We start from the raw sequence: 17427 nt of genomic DNA on the forward strand, positions 1-17427 counted from the left end.
TTCTAATCCCTGGGGAGTCTGTGATGGGGGCAGGGCAGGGAGGCACACGTGGGTCTTCCCGCATCCACTCCTCTGTGCTGCCCTCCCAGACTCCCGGCTGCTGGCTCGAGCATAATGAAATTACACCCTCCCCAGAGCCCCCTGCCACCACTGCCCCGCATATGGCATGTATAGTCTACAAGGTCCTTTCACAGTCACTATCCAGTTGGCCCTACCACATCTTTGCAGAATTGGTTCTATTGTTGTTGTTTTATTGTTATAGATATTATTACTTCAGTACCTCAGGAAAAGAAGAGTCACCAAGTTTAAGGGATCTACTCAGACTCCTAAGACTGGTACATGGCTGAGCTGGCCATTGAACGATGGCTCCAAAGCACAGGAACCCCACCAGGCTGCTACTGGTCTGCTTTGGTCTCTCTTCAGCTACAATCCAGCAGACCTCTCTGTGGATTTCCCAAATTGTAGAAGCTGGATTCTATCTAAAGTCAGGACAAGGCCAGCTCCCCTGAAGCCAGGTCACTCTGCAGGGCAAGGGGCTCGAAGGGCCAGGAGCGACAGCCAAGAGCCATCTCTCCCTACAGCACACTCTTACACATCCATACAGACACACAGACACACTCACAGCCACTTAACACACACACACACACATACATTTGCCCTGGTTGAGTGGGAAGGCTCTTGGCTCTCTGTTGTCTCTGTTCTTGAGGATTTGGGTTAATGAAATGTGTGTGTGAGAAAGACCAGAGAGCGTGGGATAAGAGGAACAACCTCCAGGAAAATGATAATACCATGTCAGCTTGACTTCCTAGGAATAGCTGGCGTGTGCTTTGGAGGTAAATGTAAATGATGTATTGCTTGGTTCCAAACCATCACGGCCCCTGCAGGAGTCTCTCCAGGTGTTAGCGCTATGTCTTCTCAGCTCCCTTCCCATGTGTTTAAACCATAGAAACTCTTCCAACCTCAGAACAACAGGCAGTAATAGACCCAGAAGGGATTCCTCTTACAAAACCCCTGATAAACGTTATCTAGTCCATGTTTAAACCCCTCCGGTAGTGGCGCGCTCTCTGCCTCCTTCATCTTTCTCCAACGCCCCTGGCCAACGGCTAGGCATTTGTGATGGACAACTCCAACTCTCTCTGAACTTCAGTTCTGTGCTATGGGGGTAGCCCAAAGTCCTCTCTGCCCAAAATTCTCTCCCAGCTAGCCCACTTGAGTTACTAGAAATCCCAGAGGGGCAGCCCTCCTTTAGGATGTCACAGTTGTTGCCTCCACCTGGCTACTTCAGGGTGCAAGCAGAGGAACTGGGGGTGAAGGAGAAAGAAGAGAGGAGAGGGTGGTGGAGAAGAGAAGAGAGGGGAAGAGCTTTCCTCCTGCCCACTTTCTGCCGTTCACAGCTGGAACTTGGGGAACTTCGCTGCTGTGGAAGGAGATTCTGCCGCCTCACAAGATAGGAGGCAAAGATGGGGCACCTGAAAGCAGACTCAGCCCGCCCAGCAGTTCCTCCAGGAGGTGGCATAGTGCAGTGGCTGAGGGGGTTGGGAATCAATGACTCTGGCTTCGAATGCCAGCCCAACCACTTACAAAGCTCTATGTCCTTAGGCTAAGGAAGTTCTCTGAGCTTCAGAGAGGTTCTCTGAAACTTGGAGATAGTAACACCACATCCTACGTTCCTTGAGGATTAATTAAGATAATTCATGTAAAATATTTGGCACATGCTTGGAACACAGAAGGTGCTTAATAAATAATAATTATGATTATTAAGCCCAGAAAACTCTGTCATTTGGGAGAGATGAGATGAAATAATAATAATAATAATAATAATAATAATAGCTAACACTTATGAAAAGTTTGTGATGTGCCAGATATTCTTCTAAGAATTTTACATATATTAACAAATTTAATTCTAACAACAACTCTGTGAGGCTGCTACTACTATTTGCCCCATTTTACAGATGGAGAAGCTAAGGTGAGAAGTTTAAAAAACCCGCTCAACTACATACAATGGAATATTATTCAGCCTTAAAATTGAAGAGAATTCTGGGGCTGGCCTGGTGGTGTAGTGGTTAAGTTCGCATGCTCCTCTTTGGCGGCCCAGAGTTCGTGGGGTCAGATCCTGGGCGCGGATCTCTACACTGCTCAAGCTGTGGTCGTGTCCTACATACAAAATAGAGGAAGATTGGCAGCTGATGTTAGCTCAAGGCAAATCTTTCTCACCAAAAGAAAAAGGAAGGGAATTTTGACTCATGTTGTAATGTAGATGACCCTTGCAGACATTATGTTGAGTGAAATAAGCCAGACACAAGAAAGACACATATTGTACGATTCGGCTTAATAAGGTTCCTAGAATAGGCAAATCATAGAGACAGAAAGTAGAACAGAGGCTACTGGGAGTTGGGCACAGGAGGAAATAGGGTATGTTGTTTGATGGGTATGGAGTTTTTTTTTTTCTAAGAATCATTTTTTTAATTGGTATGTATTATCTTAGTTTCAGACGTACAATGTAATGATTCGATAGTTGTATATAATGCAAAATGTTTACCACAATAAGTCTAGTTAACTTCTATCACCACACATAGTTACAGAATTTTTTCTTGTGATGAGAACTTTTAAGACCTACTCTCTTAGCAACTTTCAAATATGTAATACAGTATTGTTAATTATAGTCGCCACGCTATAAATTACGTCCCCATGACTTAGTTATTTTATAACTGGAAGTTTGTACCTTTTGACCCCCTTCACCATTTCACCCACCCTCCACCCCCTCCCTACCTCTGGCAACCACCAGTCTGTTCTCTGTATCTATGAGCTTGACATTTTTTTTTTAGAGTCCACATATAAGTGAAATTATATGGTATTCGTCTTTCTCTGACTTATTTCACTTAGCATAATATCCTCAGGGTCCATCCATGTTGTCACAAATGGCAAGATTTCATTCTTTTTTTTATGGATGGATAGTATTCTGTTGTAGTACATACCACAACTTTTTTATGCATTGATCTACCAATGGACGCATTGGTTGCTTCCATGTCTTGGCTGTTGTAAATAACGCTGCAATGAATACAGGGAGCAGATATCTTTCCAAGTTAGTGTTTTCATTTTCTTTGGATAAATACCCAGAAGTGGAATTGCTAGATCATATGGTAGTTCTATTTTTATTTTTTGAGGAACCTCAGCACTGTTTTCCATAGCGGCTGCACCAATTTACATTCCACCGACAGTGCGCAAGGGTTCTAATGGGTATAGAGTTTGCTTTGCAAGATGAAAAAGTTCTGGAGATCTGTTGCACAAAGTGTGAATATAATAAACACTACTGAACTGAACACTTAAAAATAGTTAAGATGGTAAAGTTTCTTATGTGGATTTTACCACAATCATCCCATTTTAACAAATATGATTGTATTTAGATCTACAGCTACGGGCCTTTACACACACACACACACACACACACACAGCTCAAAGCTGAACACATTCACTCCAGAGTGTTAACAGTGCTTATTTTCGTGTATTATAATACGAGTGATTTTTCTGTTTCATGTCTAAATTTTCCATGTTTTCTGCAGCAGCACATATTATTTTGTTATAAAAATAGTTATAGAAGATGAGAGATTTTAAAAAGTAAAAGATGTCAATAATACTTTTTAAAAAGGAAAGGCTTTGTGAACAATATCACCAAAAAATCCTGTCCAAGAGAATCCTGCTAATAGTGGCGGGGCAAGGACTCAAACCCAGGCTCCTGAGGAAGGAAGATGGATGGAGGATGGTGTATATGCCATCTCATTAAATATACATCTTATTCTGTGACAACAACCCTGAGATTCTTATTTCCCAGGTGAGGAAACTGAGTCTGGAAGAGACAAATCGCTTGTGACAGTCACACAGGTAGTAAGTGTTAGGAGCTGGGTCTCCAACCTGAAATGCCTGACTCCAGCAGGGTTAGGACAGCTAAAGCCGTCCCACAGACTGGGAGAAGGGGAGGATGATTCTAGAGAAAAAGACAATTAGCAAGAAGAGAAAGTCAGACAGAGAGGGCAGCCATCAGTTAGAAATGCGGTTTGGAAGGGAGAGAGACAAACAAGCCCCTTTAGGCATGTGGTGTGAGCTGTGTGAGGGGAGTGACCCAGAGGGGAGGCCCAGCCTCAGAAGCCCAAGGTGGCCGGCAGAGCCAGACCCATCGCGAAGGGCTGACTAAAACCAGCGGGTGGGGACATGAGGAAGGCAACTGGAGCTGCAGGAGGAGCTGGTGAGCCAGACAGAGCAAGGCTTTCTTCAGGGTGAGGAGAATAGGACACCCTTGGGATTCTGAGAAGAAGGGTGCAGTGGAGGAGTGGGTACCTCTTGCTGTACCACAGAAGCACCAGGCACCTCGGTTCTTGACCACAGAGCATCCGAGAGGTGGTTGCTGAACCCTGTCTGTACAGGCGAAGAATGGCTGTGCTGACAGTGTTCTGGGAGAGGTGCTGGCACCCTCTGGGATGAACGGGCACGCACTAGGAGCTGCCGGCATGGAGCCCAGCCAGGGCCAAGCCAGAGACAGGCACCAACGCATGCCCTCCTCCTCAGGGGGCCGGCAGATCTGGCTGCTGTGGAGTCAAGAGAAGTAAAAAGTCTTCAACCAGGGCACTAGCTGGGGCAGGACCCTGGAGGAGCTCAGGGGCACCCTGCTGATGAAGGGGATCGCAGAATGAGGTCCCAGGGAGGGGCTATGCTCGGCTCCTGTGCTGGGGTTCCTCCGGTAGCCTGGGCTGTGCTGCAAAGAACATGGGCCATGAGTTTGGAGACCAAGCAGGGAGGGTTGGCTCCACTCCTGACAGCTGTGTGATGCTGGAAAAATCCCTACATGTCTCTGGGTCTTAGTTACCACATCTGTAAAGTAGGGGAATGGTACCTACTTTCTTGGGTCATCAAGAGGATTAAATAAATTGTGGGTATAAATGATCAAACTCAAGTCTGGTACCTAGTTGGTGCCGAGTTAAATCTGAGTGCCCTTCAAGAGGTGGTCTGCATCTTTTCACCCTCCAGCTATTCTTCCTCTACTTCCTGCTGAAATAGGACGCTGCAAGCAGGCAATTACTGGCTTGCAAAGGCTTGGAAAGATATGCAAGAAAAATACCCTCCTTGTCATGAATGTAACTAGTGCCGGGTGTAAATGGCTAGGGTGCAGGCTTCAGTCTCTACCTGAGAGAAAGGGAAGGCCTTTGTGGATCAGATGGCTATGGAGGCAGGGGGATGGACATAATGACCTCACAAAGCACATTTCCTCCTCCTTCCCCAACTCCGACCCCCACCACAGAGGCAGCTCTATTCCACACCAGACTGGCCCTTTGAGAATTGGCTTCTCGTGGCTCCATCCTCACCTCTGCTGGAAATGTGGAGTAAATAAATGCAGGATTCCTGAAACTGTCTCTTTGAAGTTTAAAACAATCCAGTGCAGGCCCCCTTCACTTGCCCAGAGACCCAAGGCCTTGGCTCCCCCCGCCCCTCCCACTCTGGCTGCTGTCTTCAGCACACGTTAAAATTCCTCTCCAAGGGGTGCTTTAGAGGCAGGAATGGCAGCAGCAGCAATGTAATAACGGACAGCAGGACCCCTGGGCAGGAGATTCTGATAGCCTGTACACTAAGAAAGGCTCACAGAGAGAACAGGAGAAGCAAATGCCCTTCCACCAGCCACAGCCAGGCTAATTGCCACCGGGGAGAAGGGCAGAGTTCGCTCAGGTAATAGTGCGCCTTGTCTTAATGAAGACTGACTGGCTTGCCCAGAGCTGCCTGCAAAGGTAAGAGGAGCAGGAGGAAGGATGCCAGCTGCTTGGCCCTGCGCTGGACGCCACCAAATTAGAGGAGCTGGCTTTGTCCCCTTCATAACCCACCCTGGGGCTGGATATGTGGGAAGAAGGGGAGATAAATGGTATCCCCAAAATAGGGCTTGCCTAAAAGAATGGTGGCCACTCTTGGTTAATTGCAGGTTGTGTATTCACTTTGTGAGGCATCCCTGGCCTCGTTACCGTCCAGAAAAGTTCAATTAGGGGACTGCAAGGACAGTGATGGGACAAGGGAAGAGAGAGAGGAGGAAAGAACAGGGTGAGGAGGAAAGAATGTGAGTGCGTTATGGGAAGGGAGCGGGGAACGAGAGAGCTGGGGGTGCGCAGCTCTGAATGCAATTCAACAACAAATGTTTATTAATTGTCTTTTATTTTCCTGGCACTGTGCTGGGCACTGGGGACACGGGGAAGAATACACACGGTCCCTGCCCTAAATCTGGCAGGGGAGGCTGCCATGTAAATAGACAATTAGAGCACAATACGAGGTGCTGAAACACAGAATTTTGCTGGGTGTCCTGGGAGCAGAGAAGAGGGAGAAAGGCAGAGAGGAAGGAAGAGCCACAGAGAGCAGGGGACACTTCAAAGGAAGCTTTGTGGGCTGAACTGGAGTTCACTCGACAAGGCACTGTTGGGACAGGAGAGGTTCAACGGGGAACATTCCAAGAAGAGAAGATGATCCAAGGGGTAAATAGTCACAAAGGGTAGTCCCTAGGGTGAGGAGGAGAGCAGAGAGATGAAGTTGCAGAGGTCTGCTGGGGCCATAGCATGAGGACATGGTCCACACCCCAAGGGGCAGGGCCTTTGTCCAGGAGACGCCGACAGTCATTAAGCACAGGTCTGGGATGATCCACTGCTGTTGAATTATGCTGCCTCCCCACTAGGGCCACATACCACCAAGAGCCAGCAGCAACATGCGGGGTTTACAAGTGGCTAGTCACCTTTCAACAGACCTTTGAGCATCTCTCCCTCTTCTTTCCATCTCAGCCTCACATTCTTCTGCTGAGAGGCAGCAAAGAGATCTCTGCTCAACAGAAGGAGGCACAAAGCACAGAAAGTTCAGGGACTTGTGCAAGGTAGCTCAGTGTCCGGTCTGAGTCCAGTGTCCTGTCCAACTCCTGACCCATCACTCTATATCTCAATTTAACTGATGAAAGCCACTAAGCATTGAACCGGTCAAGGTTGCAAGGAGGAAATCCCAGAATGACCAACCAACAACCAAAACTATCCACGTCCCAGACATTCTGTCTAAAGCTCCCCACAAAAGTGCTGAGTGGGTATTTGTTTCCCAAGAGCAAACAAGCTCAGAGAGGTTGAGTAACTTGCCCATCATCACATAGCTAGTGAGAGGCTAAGTTGGGATTTGAAGCCAGGTGTGGGTGACCCACATCCTGTGTTCTGTGTACCATCACTTCTCAGAACGGTGAGGCTTCTGATAAGAGTTAAGTGCAAAAATAGAGATGAGAACTTGATGGAGATGGCACCTCAAAATTGATCCAGTGCCAAGAGCTTGAATCTCAGTTAATCCCACCCATGATTTATTAGTTAGAAACAAGGGGTTGGGGAGGACAACGCAGTTGTGTTGGTTTCGTGTTGTGATTTTTTGCTTAATCTCTGAGATGTCCCAAAATGTTTACCTTGTAAATTTGTTCAGCAGAGAGGGTAAACACAGGCATTCAGAAGGTGAACAGCATCATCCAGCCAGAACGCCTGGCAGGTTTGCAGAGGTAGGTGTAAAACACCACAAACAGCATGTGGGAGCAATGAGCCTCCTGGAGCGGGAAGCACAGCCTCAGCATGTAGCTCGCAGCCCCCACAGAAGGCCACGGCATGCTGAGAGGGAGGAGGGGCATGCAGCCAGGCTGCCCAGCTGTCCCTCGGGGTGCCCCGCTCCGGAGGGCAAGGCCGTGCTGTTCACAGCACACCCATTTCAAGCCTCGCTGCCTTCAGTGAAATGCCATCTCCCCGGCTCAGCCTTTTACACTGCACCAGTCCAGGGTCCCTGCTCTACTGCAGAGCACTATCCAGGGCCCTGCCTCAATCAAATGTGCCACCCTAGCTTTTCAAGATGCATCGTGGGTGGCTACAGGCAGAAAGTCAAAGACTCTGGGAGGGAGATTTGGGCTCTGCCCGACAATGCAACGGGAACCTCAGGAGCTAGTGAGCACCTCATCACTGGGAGGATCCAAGAAGAGACACTGGATGGGCACCTGCCTTGGACAGTGTGCCTGCCACAGGCACAGATTCTGGAGTCACACTGGTCTGAGTTGGAATTCTGGCTCTACCATTTACTGGCTTAACTTCCTCCAGCCTTAGTTTACCCATCAGAAATGGGGAGTAATAAGGTATCTATTTCACAGGATTGCTGTGAGAAGATAATGTATGAGAAGGACTAAGCACAGTGCCTAGCACGTAGTGAAGTGCTCAATAAGCGATAATAATAACGATGAGGATGAAGGTGCTGGAGATGGCGATGGTAAGGAGGGGGCGGGGAGGATGGTGACTCTGAAGTCAGGCATTGAGTGAGGAGCAGTCTCAGTGGGCTGCGCTGTGGCACACGCCATCTTAACAGCCCTGCCCCTGTCTGAGGCCCTAAATAGAAGACACTTTCAGAAAGCTATCCCCTTATCCCACAGTAAAACCCATCCAATCCGCCCTGCCTCCCATGTAACCCAGATGCTCTCCAACCATGCTGGCTTCTCACACAGACTTGTGGACAGGAGGATGCAATTCGGCCAGTCAGAGCGCTGCTTAATTGTTAGCATTTTGCAAACCGCTGCCCTATTGGCTATGAGGGCAATGATATCAAAAAGACCTCCTGGTGGCTTCACAGTTGGGAAAAAATAGATGGCCCTAAGTCATCCCCTCTGCCCTTGGCTAAGTATCAGACCCCTCTCTTCCCTCGGGAAATTCCTCCTTTCATTTGCTGTAAAGTGACTTCTGCTGAAGTGTGTGTTTTTGAAGTGGAAAATTGAAAGTACTCGAGTCATTCCCAAAGAAAACTGTTACTTCACAGCTGAGAAATCACTTGGCTATTGGTCCAAAAGGGTTACTTCACAGGTTGGAGGGGGGCAAATATATCACACCACTCTCTCCTGCTCTGAGTCCAGAATCATTTCAAAGATAGACCAAGAGCCAGAGAAATGGAGACCCAAATATCACTTTTATGACTGATTAACGTTAAATGAGAGGATGAGCCTCGTGTCTGACCAACATGAGTTGGAACCGTACCTGTGAACTGATCTGATGGCCTCAAACATTAGGCTTCCCTGGTGAAGGCAGAGCCTGTCCCACTAACCTTACTTCACAGTTGACAGCAGAGATTTTGTGTCCTCTGAAGGCAGACATGTCCCAAAAGAGATAGGGGGAAGAGGCAGAGTGGGCCCCACATACACTCATAAGTGACAAGTCGTTGCTCCTCTCTGGGCGATGCAGTGGGCAGTGAGGCGCCAGGAGTGTTGCTCCAGGGAAGTCCTTCCAGGCGGGAAGTGGAGAATGAAGGAACAAGCCTGCCCCAGTTTTTTGTTTTCCTAACCAAGCGGGCTCAACTTTTAAGCCTTTGGTCAACCAAGTACGTGATTGTGCGGCTGCAGAGAGCAAATGAGCCAACTATCTGAGCCCTCCTGCCCGCCTACATGAGGCTGCTCCCCCACCACCACCATCTGCTCCTTCATGTACCTTCCCGAGACCGTCATAAGACAGTGTTGCTTTTGCTCCCACGAGGCCCTGAAATGGGTCAGAACTGGACCTTAATTAAGTCAATTCCAAAGCTATGCTGCACCCAAGGCTCAAAGTCCAGAGTTATTCGCTTTCCAGTCCAGCCGCATGGCCCAATAAACTCATCAGTGGTTCTGTAATGAGATTTAATAGCAGCGTGAAGATACTTCAATAATAAAATGCATAAAGAGCTAATAAAAAATGCATAAAGATTCTTCAATAATAAATGCCAAAATAAGATGCCCCAAATTTGGATATAAACCCTTCCCATTATCAAATTGCTAGGGAAAATTTAGAGACTAGAATTCCAAGGAGATTAAAGTCCAGAATCAAAGTATCTAGCCCCTGAGAATTGAAGTCCAAGGAAAGTCCAAACTGCCCGAGAGAAATTCAAGTTCAAGGCAGTGGAGGTCCTCCCCACTTCTTACTGGGCTAGCCTCCCACAGAGGTGCTCTCAGCATCTGAGTGCAGTGACGCATGCCAGGGCCCACAACCTTAGGGAGTAGAGTATTGGATGCTCGCTTGGTCCATGACAGGTCCGTTAAGGAAACCTTCCTGCTCCACTCATCTCTCTTGCCTCTCACTCCTATCCAATCCTAGAGAGTCAGAAACAGAGGACTGACAGTGAAGGAAAAGGGAGCAGGAGAGAAACCACTGCCTTGTCCCTTCCCAGATGACAACAGGCAGGGGACACCTGCTACAGGGCCTGGCCAGGGAGAGGGGAGGTAGCTGTGACTCTAAATGAAACTGGAGGCTCTGACCATTACATGAGATTGGGCAGTCTAAATATGAGTTGAGTCTAAAGGTTTTTTAACTTTTTATTACCATTGAACTTTTTTTTTTATTAACATTGAACTTTTTATTACCAAGTAGTCACCAAAGTCATGGATCTGTCCTATATATCCAGAGATATAAGAATAACCCCCTTGAATGAATGTAAATGGACAGGGGAGAACAAAGTTGTTTTGCGATTTTTATATCACACGTTAAGCTTTTTCAAAGTACAGGTTACAGCCCCGTAGCACTCGATCTGTGCCTGCCTTACGGATTCATCTCTATCTAACTTGCAGCGTAGTTATTTGTAGACACATCTAATCTCTAGCTAGTAGAGTGTAAGCCTCTTGCAGGCAAGTGTCTTCTTTATCTATCTCTTATAACTCCTATCAGAGGGTCTGGACCACGGCAAGTGTTCAGTATCTATCTGAGGATGAAAGAAGAAAGAAAGAGAGGGAAAGAGAGGGAGAGTAGAGGAAGCGAGAGGGGTCAGAGCATCCATGAGACTCTTGTGCAGCAGAGATCATTGGGCTTCAATGGGACTAAAATTGAAGGGCAGCCTCCCACCATTCTGTAATGTATTTCTGGGCTTTGAATCCTTCGCCACAGATTACCCTTCGGTCCAGCCCTGCACACAGCTGCTCACCTCTGGCCGCTAATCACTCAGGTCAGATGAGTAGAATGCTAATGGGCCGGTGGAGAGGCTGTTGGACGAGGAGTCTGGAGTTCCTGGTACTTGGCCCTGGGATGCCTGCCTGGAACTCTCCGTTGCCTCATCACGTACTACGTGGGGATGGCAGTGTCTTCCCTGCTGAGCTCCCAAGGTTGTTATGAAGAGTATTTGGAAAGGGCAGACTTCAAAAGTGAATGCCAGGTGCTGGTCCCTGCCCAAGGTTCCAGCTGCCCTTTGAAAGGCTGTCACAGCCCAAAGAGGCTGGGCTCTTTCTCTTGGCTCTGGAGACTTCCCTACCAGGCTGGGATCAGACCGTGACGTAGACAGCCTAGGAGCTCCGGGGCCATGCCCTCCCTTGCCTCATCACTGCAGCCCCCTCGCCCCCACATCCAGGCTACTCTCCAAAAGAGAGAAAGATCACTTAGTAGGAACAAAAGTGAGATCGATGCCTCCCCCTTTATAATTCTGCTCTTGGCCCTCCTTGGTCCTTTGCCTTCACACTCCTTTCTATCAAATGGGCTCGGAGTGTGCAGTGAGAGCCACGCCATTTTCTTGTTGCTCCAGCTGGCAGTTGTTATGAAGTGGCATCAAAGCCTCTCTTGATACTACATCTCTAATCTGTGTGTGTGTGTGTGTGTGCGCGCACATGAGAGAGAGGGAGGGAGCCTTGCTATCTATATATATTTTTAGTTACGTAAATAATACACGCTCATTGTAACAAGTCAAGTAACACAGAGATGTATTTTCAAGCGAATAATCTCACCCTCTCTCTCAAACCCCAGTGTATTTGACCCTCAGCCCTCACAAATCCTCTGCTTCTTACCTAACCCCTCACCCCTACCATGGACTCACACACACACACATACACACACATTCACACACCACTTTCCCATCTCCCTCTTTCTGTTACCCCACGAATCTCTCCCAGACACATTTGTACATTTGTCCCATACTCTTCCGCAGGCAAAGCTTCGTGACATCCCAATGGCTACTCTAGTCTGGAATCCCCTAAACTGTTCAATATGCCTTCACTTTGGAGACTCCAGAAATTGTCATAGTAAAACTCCCTTGACAGTCACATCTCCCCTATATGACAATGCAGAGTCCCTTCCCCAAAGAGGAGCCCCCTCCTGCAGGCACTTTTAGGAAGGTCGTAGAACTGACTGAGGAAGGTACGACTTCGAGACTAGCATCGATGAAACGCATCTGAAGGTTCCCAGGGCTGAGCAAACCATATGTCTTCATAATTTGATTGTGTCTTGGTCCCAGAGGCACCCCCAGCTCTACTGAACACTGATGGAGTTATTTAGAATCATAAATAATATTATCAGAGAGGGTCCACTGGGTAAACAGAGTCAGTGTGTAATTGTCAGAGTGTGATATTGATTATTCTTCACTGACTAATGAATTATTCTGTTTAAGAGCCCACAGAAATGTTGCACAGCATTTCAAGGCAATGGGGCCTTTGAAGGATTTTCTTGAAGAGTGCCTTCTGCCTAGTGGTGTGGGCTGCCTGCTGTAGCCATGGGGTGAAGTGAGGGTGGCGAATGGAGGCAATTGCCAAATCCAACGCCCGTCCATTTCAGGTTTCTTACCCTGTCTCCACGAAGCCCACAGGCTACAGATCTATTCCAGAAGGTGCCCAAGGTGTAGATTCCTAAGCAGGGGCTTCCTGGCATACGATTTTGCATATTGTCTATAAGCTATTTGTTTCGCGTTCTAAACTTCCTCAGTGACGCCAAGTGGCAGACTGAACCCATGCTTTTAGTGCAAGGCTATCGGAGGGAGCTCCAAAAGGTGGAGGTTGTTGCTAATCTCTGCACCCACTCTCCCTCTTCAGAGGACAGTCACATGTCGCTTAATGACAGGGATATGTTCTGAGAAATGGGTCTTTAGACAATTTTGTTGTGTTGCAAACATCATAGAGTATATTTACCCGGACCTAGATGGTGTAGCCTACTACACATCTAGGTTATATGGTACTAATCTTATGGGACCGCCGTCATATATGTGGTCCATCGTTGACCAAAGCATCATTATGCGGCGCTTGACTGTAGAGAGTCTCCAGCCAAATGTTGACACCTTGGTCCCTTCCCTACCATGCCCCACAGCCTGATCAGTTTCCCCCCAGTTCTTGGCCTTTTTGCCAGGCCGTATACTCTTTTCTATGGAATGCATTTTCATATATTCTTCTCCCAATTAACAATTGGATGATTTTTCTGAATTCTGTATATTTTGGATGCTAATCCTAACTGAACCTATTTGTTACAAATATATTCTTTCCATCTGTGGTTTGTCTTTTCACTTTCTTTATGCTATTGTTTTGGTGAACATACATTCTTAATTTAATGTGGTTAAATTTATCAGTCTTTTAATTCACCATTAATGCTTTTTGTGTTTTGTTTAAGAAATCTTCCATACCTCATAGTCACAAAGATAACTTCCTTTATTTACATCTAAAAGCTTGAAAGCGTGGCCTTTCACCAGTAAGTCTTTAGTGTATGGAGAAATTATTTTTATGATTTATTCATTAGCATCCAATTTCACTTATTTTTCATAAGTACAGGCAATGGTCCCAGCCCCATTGTTGAGTTGTCCCTCCTCTCCCCAGGGATCTGTAAGGCCATTCATCACATATTGAGTTTCTATATATGAGCCTATCTGTTGCTTGCTCTCTATTCTGATCCATTGGTCAATTAGTCTATCCCTGTGTCAATATCACAATATCTTAACATCCACGTGACAATCTCCTCCTTCTGTTCACTGGCCCCTCCCAAATGACTCTTCGATTTAATCCAATCCTCAAGACTTATCGCCTCCATGAACTCTTCCCTGATCTTCTGTCTACCAGTTCTTCCTCTCTCTTCCCCTCCTTTGATCTCTCACCTCTACCATTTATTTACAATTGATTATATAGCGTCATGTCCATATATCTTTATGGCTCACACAGTAACTCCTGTGAGTAAGGATTATTTCTTTTGCTTCTTTTCCCCCTGTCTCACCCACCCTCTCAACACGTCACACAGTACAGGACCCCTATGAGATGTCATCCATAGCTGTTAAAAAGATTCAAAGGTCAGTCTCAACTTCGATCTTCAAATCTCAATGAACTTGCCCATCCTGGAAAAAGCAATCATTTGGGCCCCTTGGGATACTCTATACCTTAACCACGAGTTATTTTTTCTGGCCTATCTAAGGAAGTGCAATGGGGTTAGTGAGGCTGAAGAAACATTGCTGAAGAATGGAAATCACCTACCTGTCTTTCCCAAGGAAATCTAAGATACCCAGGAGCGTGGGGCCAAATGCTGCACAAGTGAACATCCGCAAGGTTGGAGGTCGTACCGGATCCATTCTGAAGCCCAGAGGAGCGACACCAGATCATCAGCCCAGATGACTGAAGTCCTTTGCCAACCAACAGAGAGAATCCTTGGAAACTCTCGCTCTTTCTGCCTGCACACCAGCTTACAAAACCACTTCATTCTTCCTATTCAGACCTGCTTCTTTAGCCCACAAAGGAGATTGCCAGAAAAGGGACTCCTAGGAATAGAACGGACACAATTAAGTCCTCCAAAACCCTTAAGAGAAGGAACCTTCCTGCCAGGGGCTAATGCTGATGGTGCTGCAATACAGCTTCCAACCAGGTGAGGGAAGTAGAGGTTTGTACTGCTGTAAGAGGTACAGGGAAAGGAAGGGGGAAGCAGGAATGGAGAATGTACTAGGTGGTTGAGAAAGGACTTACCACACCTCACCGTTCACTCAGCAAATATTTTTAAAGGACCTACTATATTTTGGGGCCTCTGCTAAGTGCTTGAGACTCAGGGATGAACCAGACCCCATTCCTATTGGCGTTCCTGCACAGTGCCATTGGGCATCTGCTAAGTGCTTGAAACTCAGGGATGAAACAGATCCCGTTCCTATTGGCATTCCTGCACAGTGCCACCACCAGAGCTCCAGCCAGGCACGGTGGCTGTGAAATAAATTCCTAGCCCCGACTCTTTTGCCTTTGTTTTCTGAGTTCAGTCTCCGAGTTAATTCAGAGCAAAAGACAGTTACTTAAATCCAGATATTTTATCTTAATGTGGGTAATTCCCATAATATCATACATTAAGATGTCTGATTTCAGCTGCCACCCAACAGGCGGCAGGGATGTCGTTTCAGATCTGTTTTATCGCTGCATGTGCATATGTTTCTATTTCGTTTATGGTGCATGAGAGGCTGTCACCAAATTGGTCTCACATTCAAAGTGTGGGAATAGAAGCAGAGAGAGCCTGACCTTTACATAAGGTAGGAGCTCTGTGCACTGAGTGGTGTGTGCATGTGTGTGTGCATATGTGTGTGTATGCGTGTGCTTGTGCGTGTGTGTTTATAGCTGAAAGGAGGGTGGGGGCAGGGAAGAGGATAAATTTCCATCCCCACTGAGGACCCGTGTAGTTCATCTGTATTAACAGCACCTGGAAAGGCAGATCTTAAGGAACGAATGGCCCATTGCATCTCAAAGGCCCCAAAGAGGCCAACCCAGTGGCTTTCTGCCGAGCCCAGTTCATCAACAGTGAGAAGGTAAATTGCAAGAAGGGCACTTGTCTGCTCTCAGCCCTCCTCACCCCACCCCGTCATCTCAGCCAAATTAGCAACGCTTCACGGGCCTGTTTGTTTGGGGCCGGTTCTGCTGCCTCCCCTCTGTTGTTCACCAAGATAGGCTGGGAAGCTGCCAAGTGATTAAGCGATCGTGGTTAGCCTGTTACTCGAACTGCTTTCTTCTGGAATATTAAAAGTTTTACAGCCTCAAGCAGCGCACTTTGGTTCCTAGTAATTAATACCGATTTTGCCATAATATCTTATTTTTATGGACATTATCTTGTTTTTCATGAGCTGCAAAAGTATCACTGCGGCTTATGAAATACGTTATAATATCTCGCTTTGCACAATCTTATTTGTGTCATTATCTGGCCCCTGGAGCAGCTAATTTAACCTACATGATACAGGGCAATATTTATTTTCCTACTGATTATTTGAGGGACTCTTTTCTCACAATGTTGCATAATATGAGCAGGTCTAGCCTTCCTTGGTCGCAAATGTGTCCTTCCACAGGGACCACCTCCTTTGATCTGGCCTGACATCTCCTAGCAAACCTGGGTCCTCCACCCCTTTGACTTTTTAAAGTATATTCCCATTATATCTTTTATACATTGTATTGTATATGTGTATTTGTCACCCCATGAGACCATGAGCTTCTTGAGGACAGAATCTATTATCTTTTCACCTCTGTGGTTTGGTTCCTATATCAGAGCCTGATATGTTGTATCTGCTTAATAAATATGTATTGAATGATTGTAACCTTGTTTAACATACTAAATGTTCATATAGGCAAAGAACTTGGCAGAGTACTTTACACAAAGCAGACATCCAATATATATTCGTTGTTATTATTACAGTAATTAATGTGATGCCAAAATCTGTCTCCCTGTAATTTGCGCCTATTGGTCCTATTTCTCTTTCTCGGGTTATGAGCCAGCATTGGGAGGTCTGAAAGTTCTGCTCTCAGCTGTAACCTGGCTGGGCTCCTGTCCATCTTCGGGCCAGTGGCTGGGATGGGAATGCTAGACCCTGCAGCAGGTGGGGGGGCTAGTTGAGGACCACTCACCATGCCTTTCTGCCCCAGGGAAAACATTCATGTTTTGACAGCATATGAATGTTTACAAGGAATTTTCATAAATGCTGTTTTAATTTATCCTCTTTAAATCCAGTGATGTAGATGGAAGGATATCATTTTATCTCCATTTTACAGATACTTTCTGGTGTCCTGCCCAAGACCACACAGACTACAAAGGCCAGAAGTGGCACTTGAATCCAGGATTTCTGACTCCACTGCAAAGGCCTCTAGGCACATGCCCTTGATACCCTTTGAGGTGGCCTTCCATAGCGGTGGCTTCAAAAGACAAATGGCACAGATGGGCCTGGTTACTCCAGAGTAGCTCAACCCAACATGATTTGGGGCAGAAAAGCTGCACTTGCCACTCCTCTGGATGACTGAGGCAGAGAGCTTATCTTCCAACCCCATCTGTCCCTTCCATTTATGCCTTTGGCCCTGGCTGTGGCCCAAAGTTTCCCGGATGCCGTCCTCTCTTAATACCTTAATCCATTCGTGGAGTTGACAAGCATAAAAGATGAAGTGCCTCTCCTCCAGCTGTCAGCTGATGGGACTGCTGGGACCCAGTGGGCCCAGGCCACACGAGTGATCAGACGAAATGTTGTCTGGGTCTGGCGTTAAGGAGGGTCCTGGGGCACGGGGCCTGTATTATTGTATACTCCCATCTTCAGGCAAGCGAAACTTCACTCTGTGCCTAGAAAGGACTCCTGGTCCTCCCTCAGAGTCATAGCATCCAACACAGAAGTCTTCGAGGTGTAGAAGAAAAGGTATATTCCCGCTCTTCCGTTGATGAATCACGTTGC

The sequence above is a fragment of the Equus asinus genome, chromosome 20 (genome assembly GCF_041296235.1).
Source record: "Equus asinus isolate D_3611 breed Donkey chromosome 20, EquAss-T2T_v2, whole genome shotgun sequence".
Lineage (NCBI taxonomy): Eukaryota > Metazoa > Chordata > Mammalia > Perissodactyla > Equidae > Equus > Equus asinus.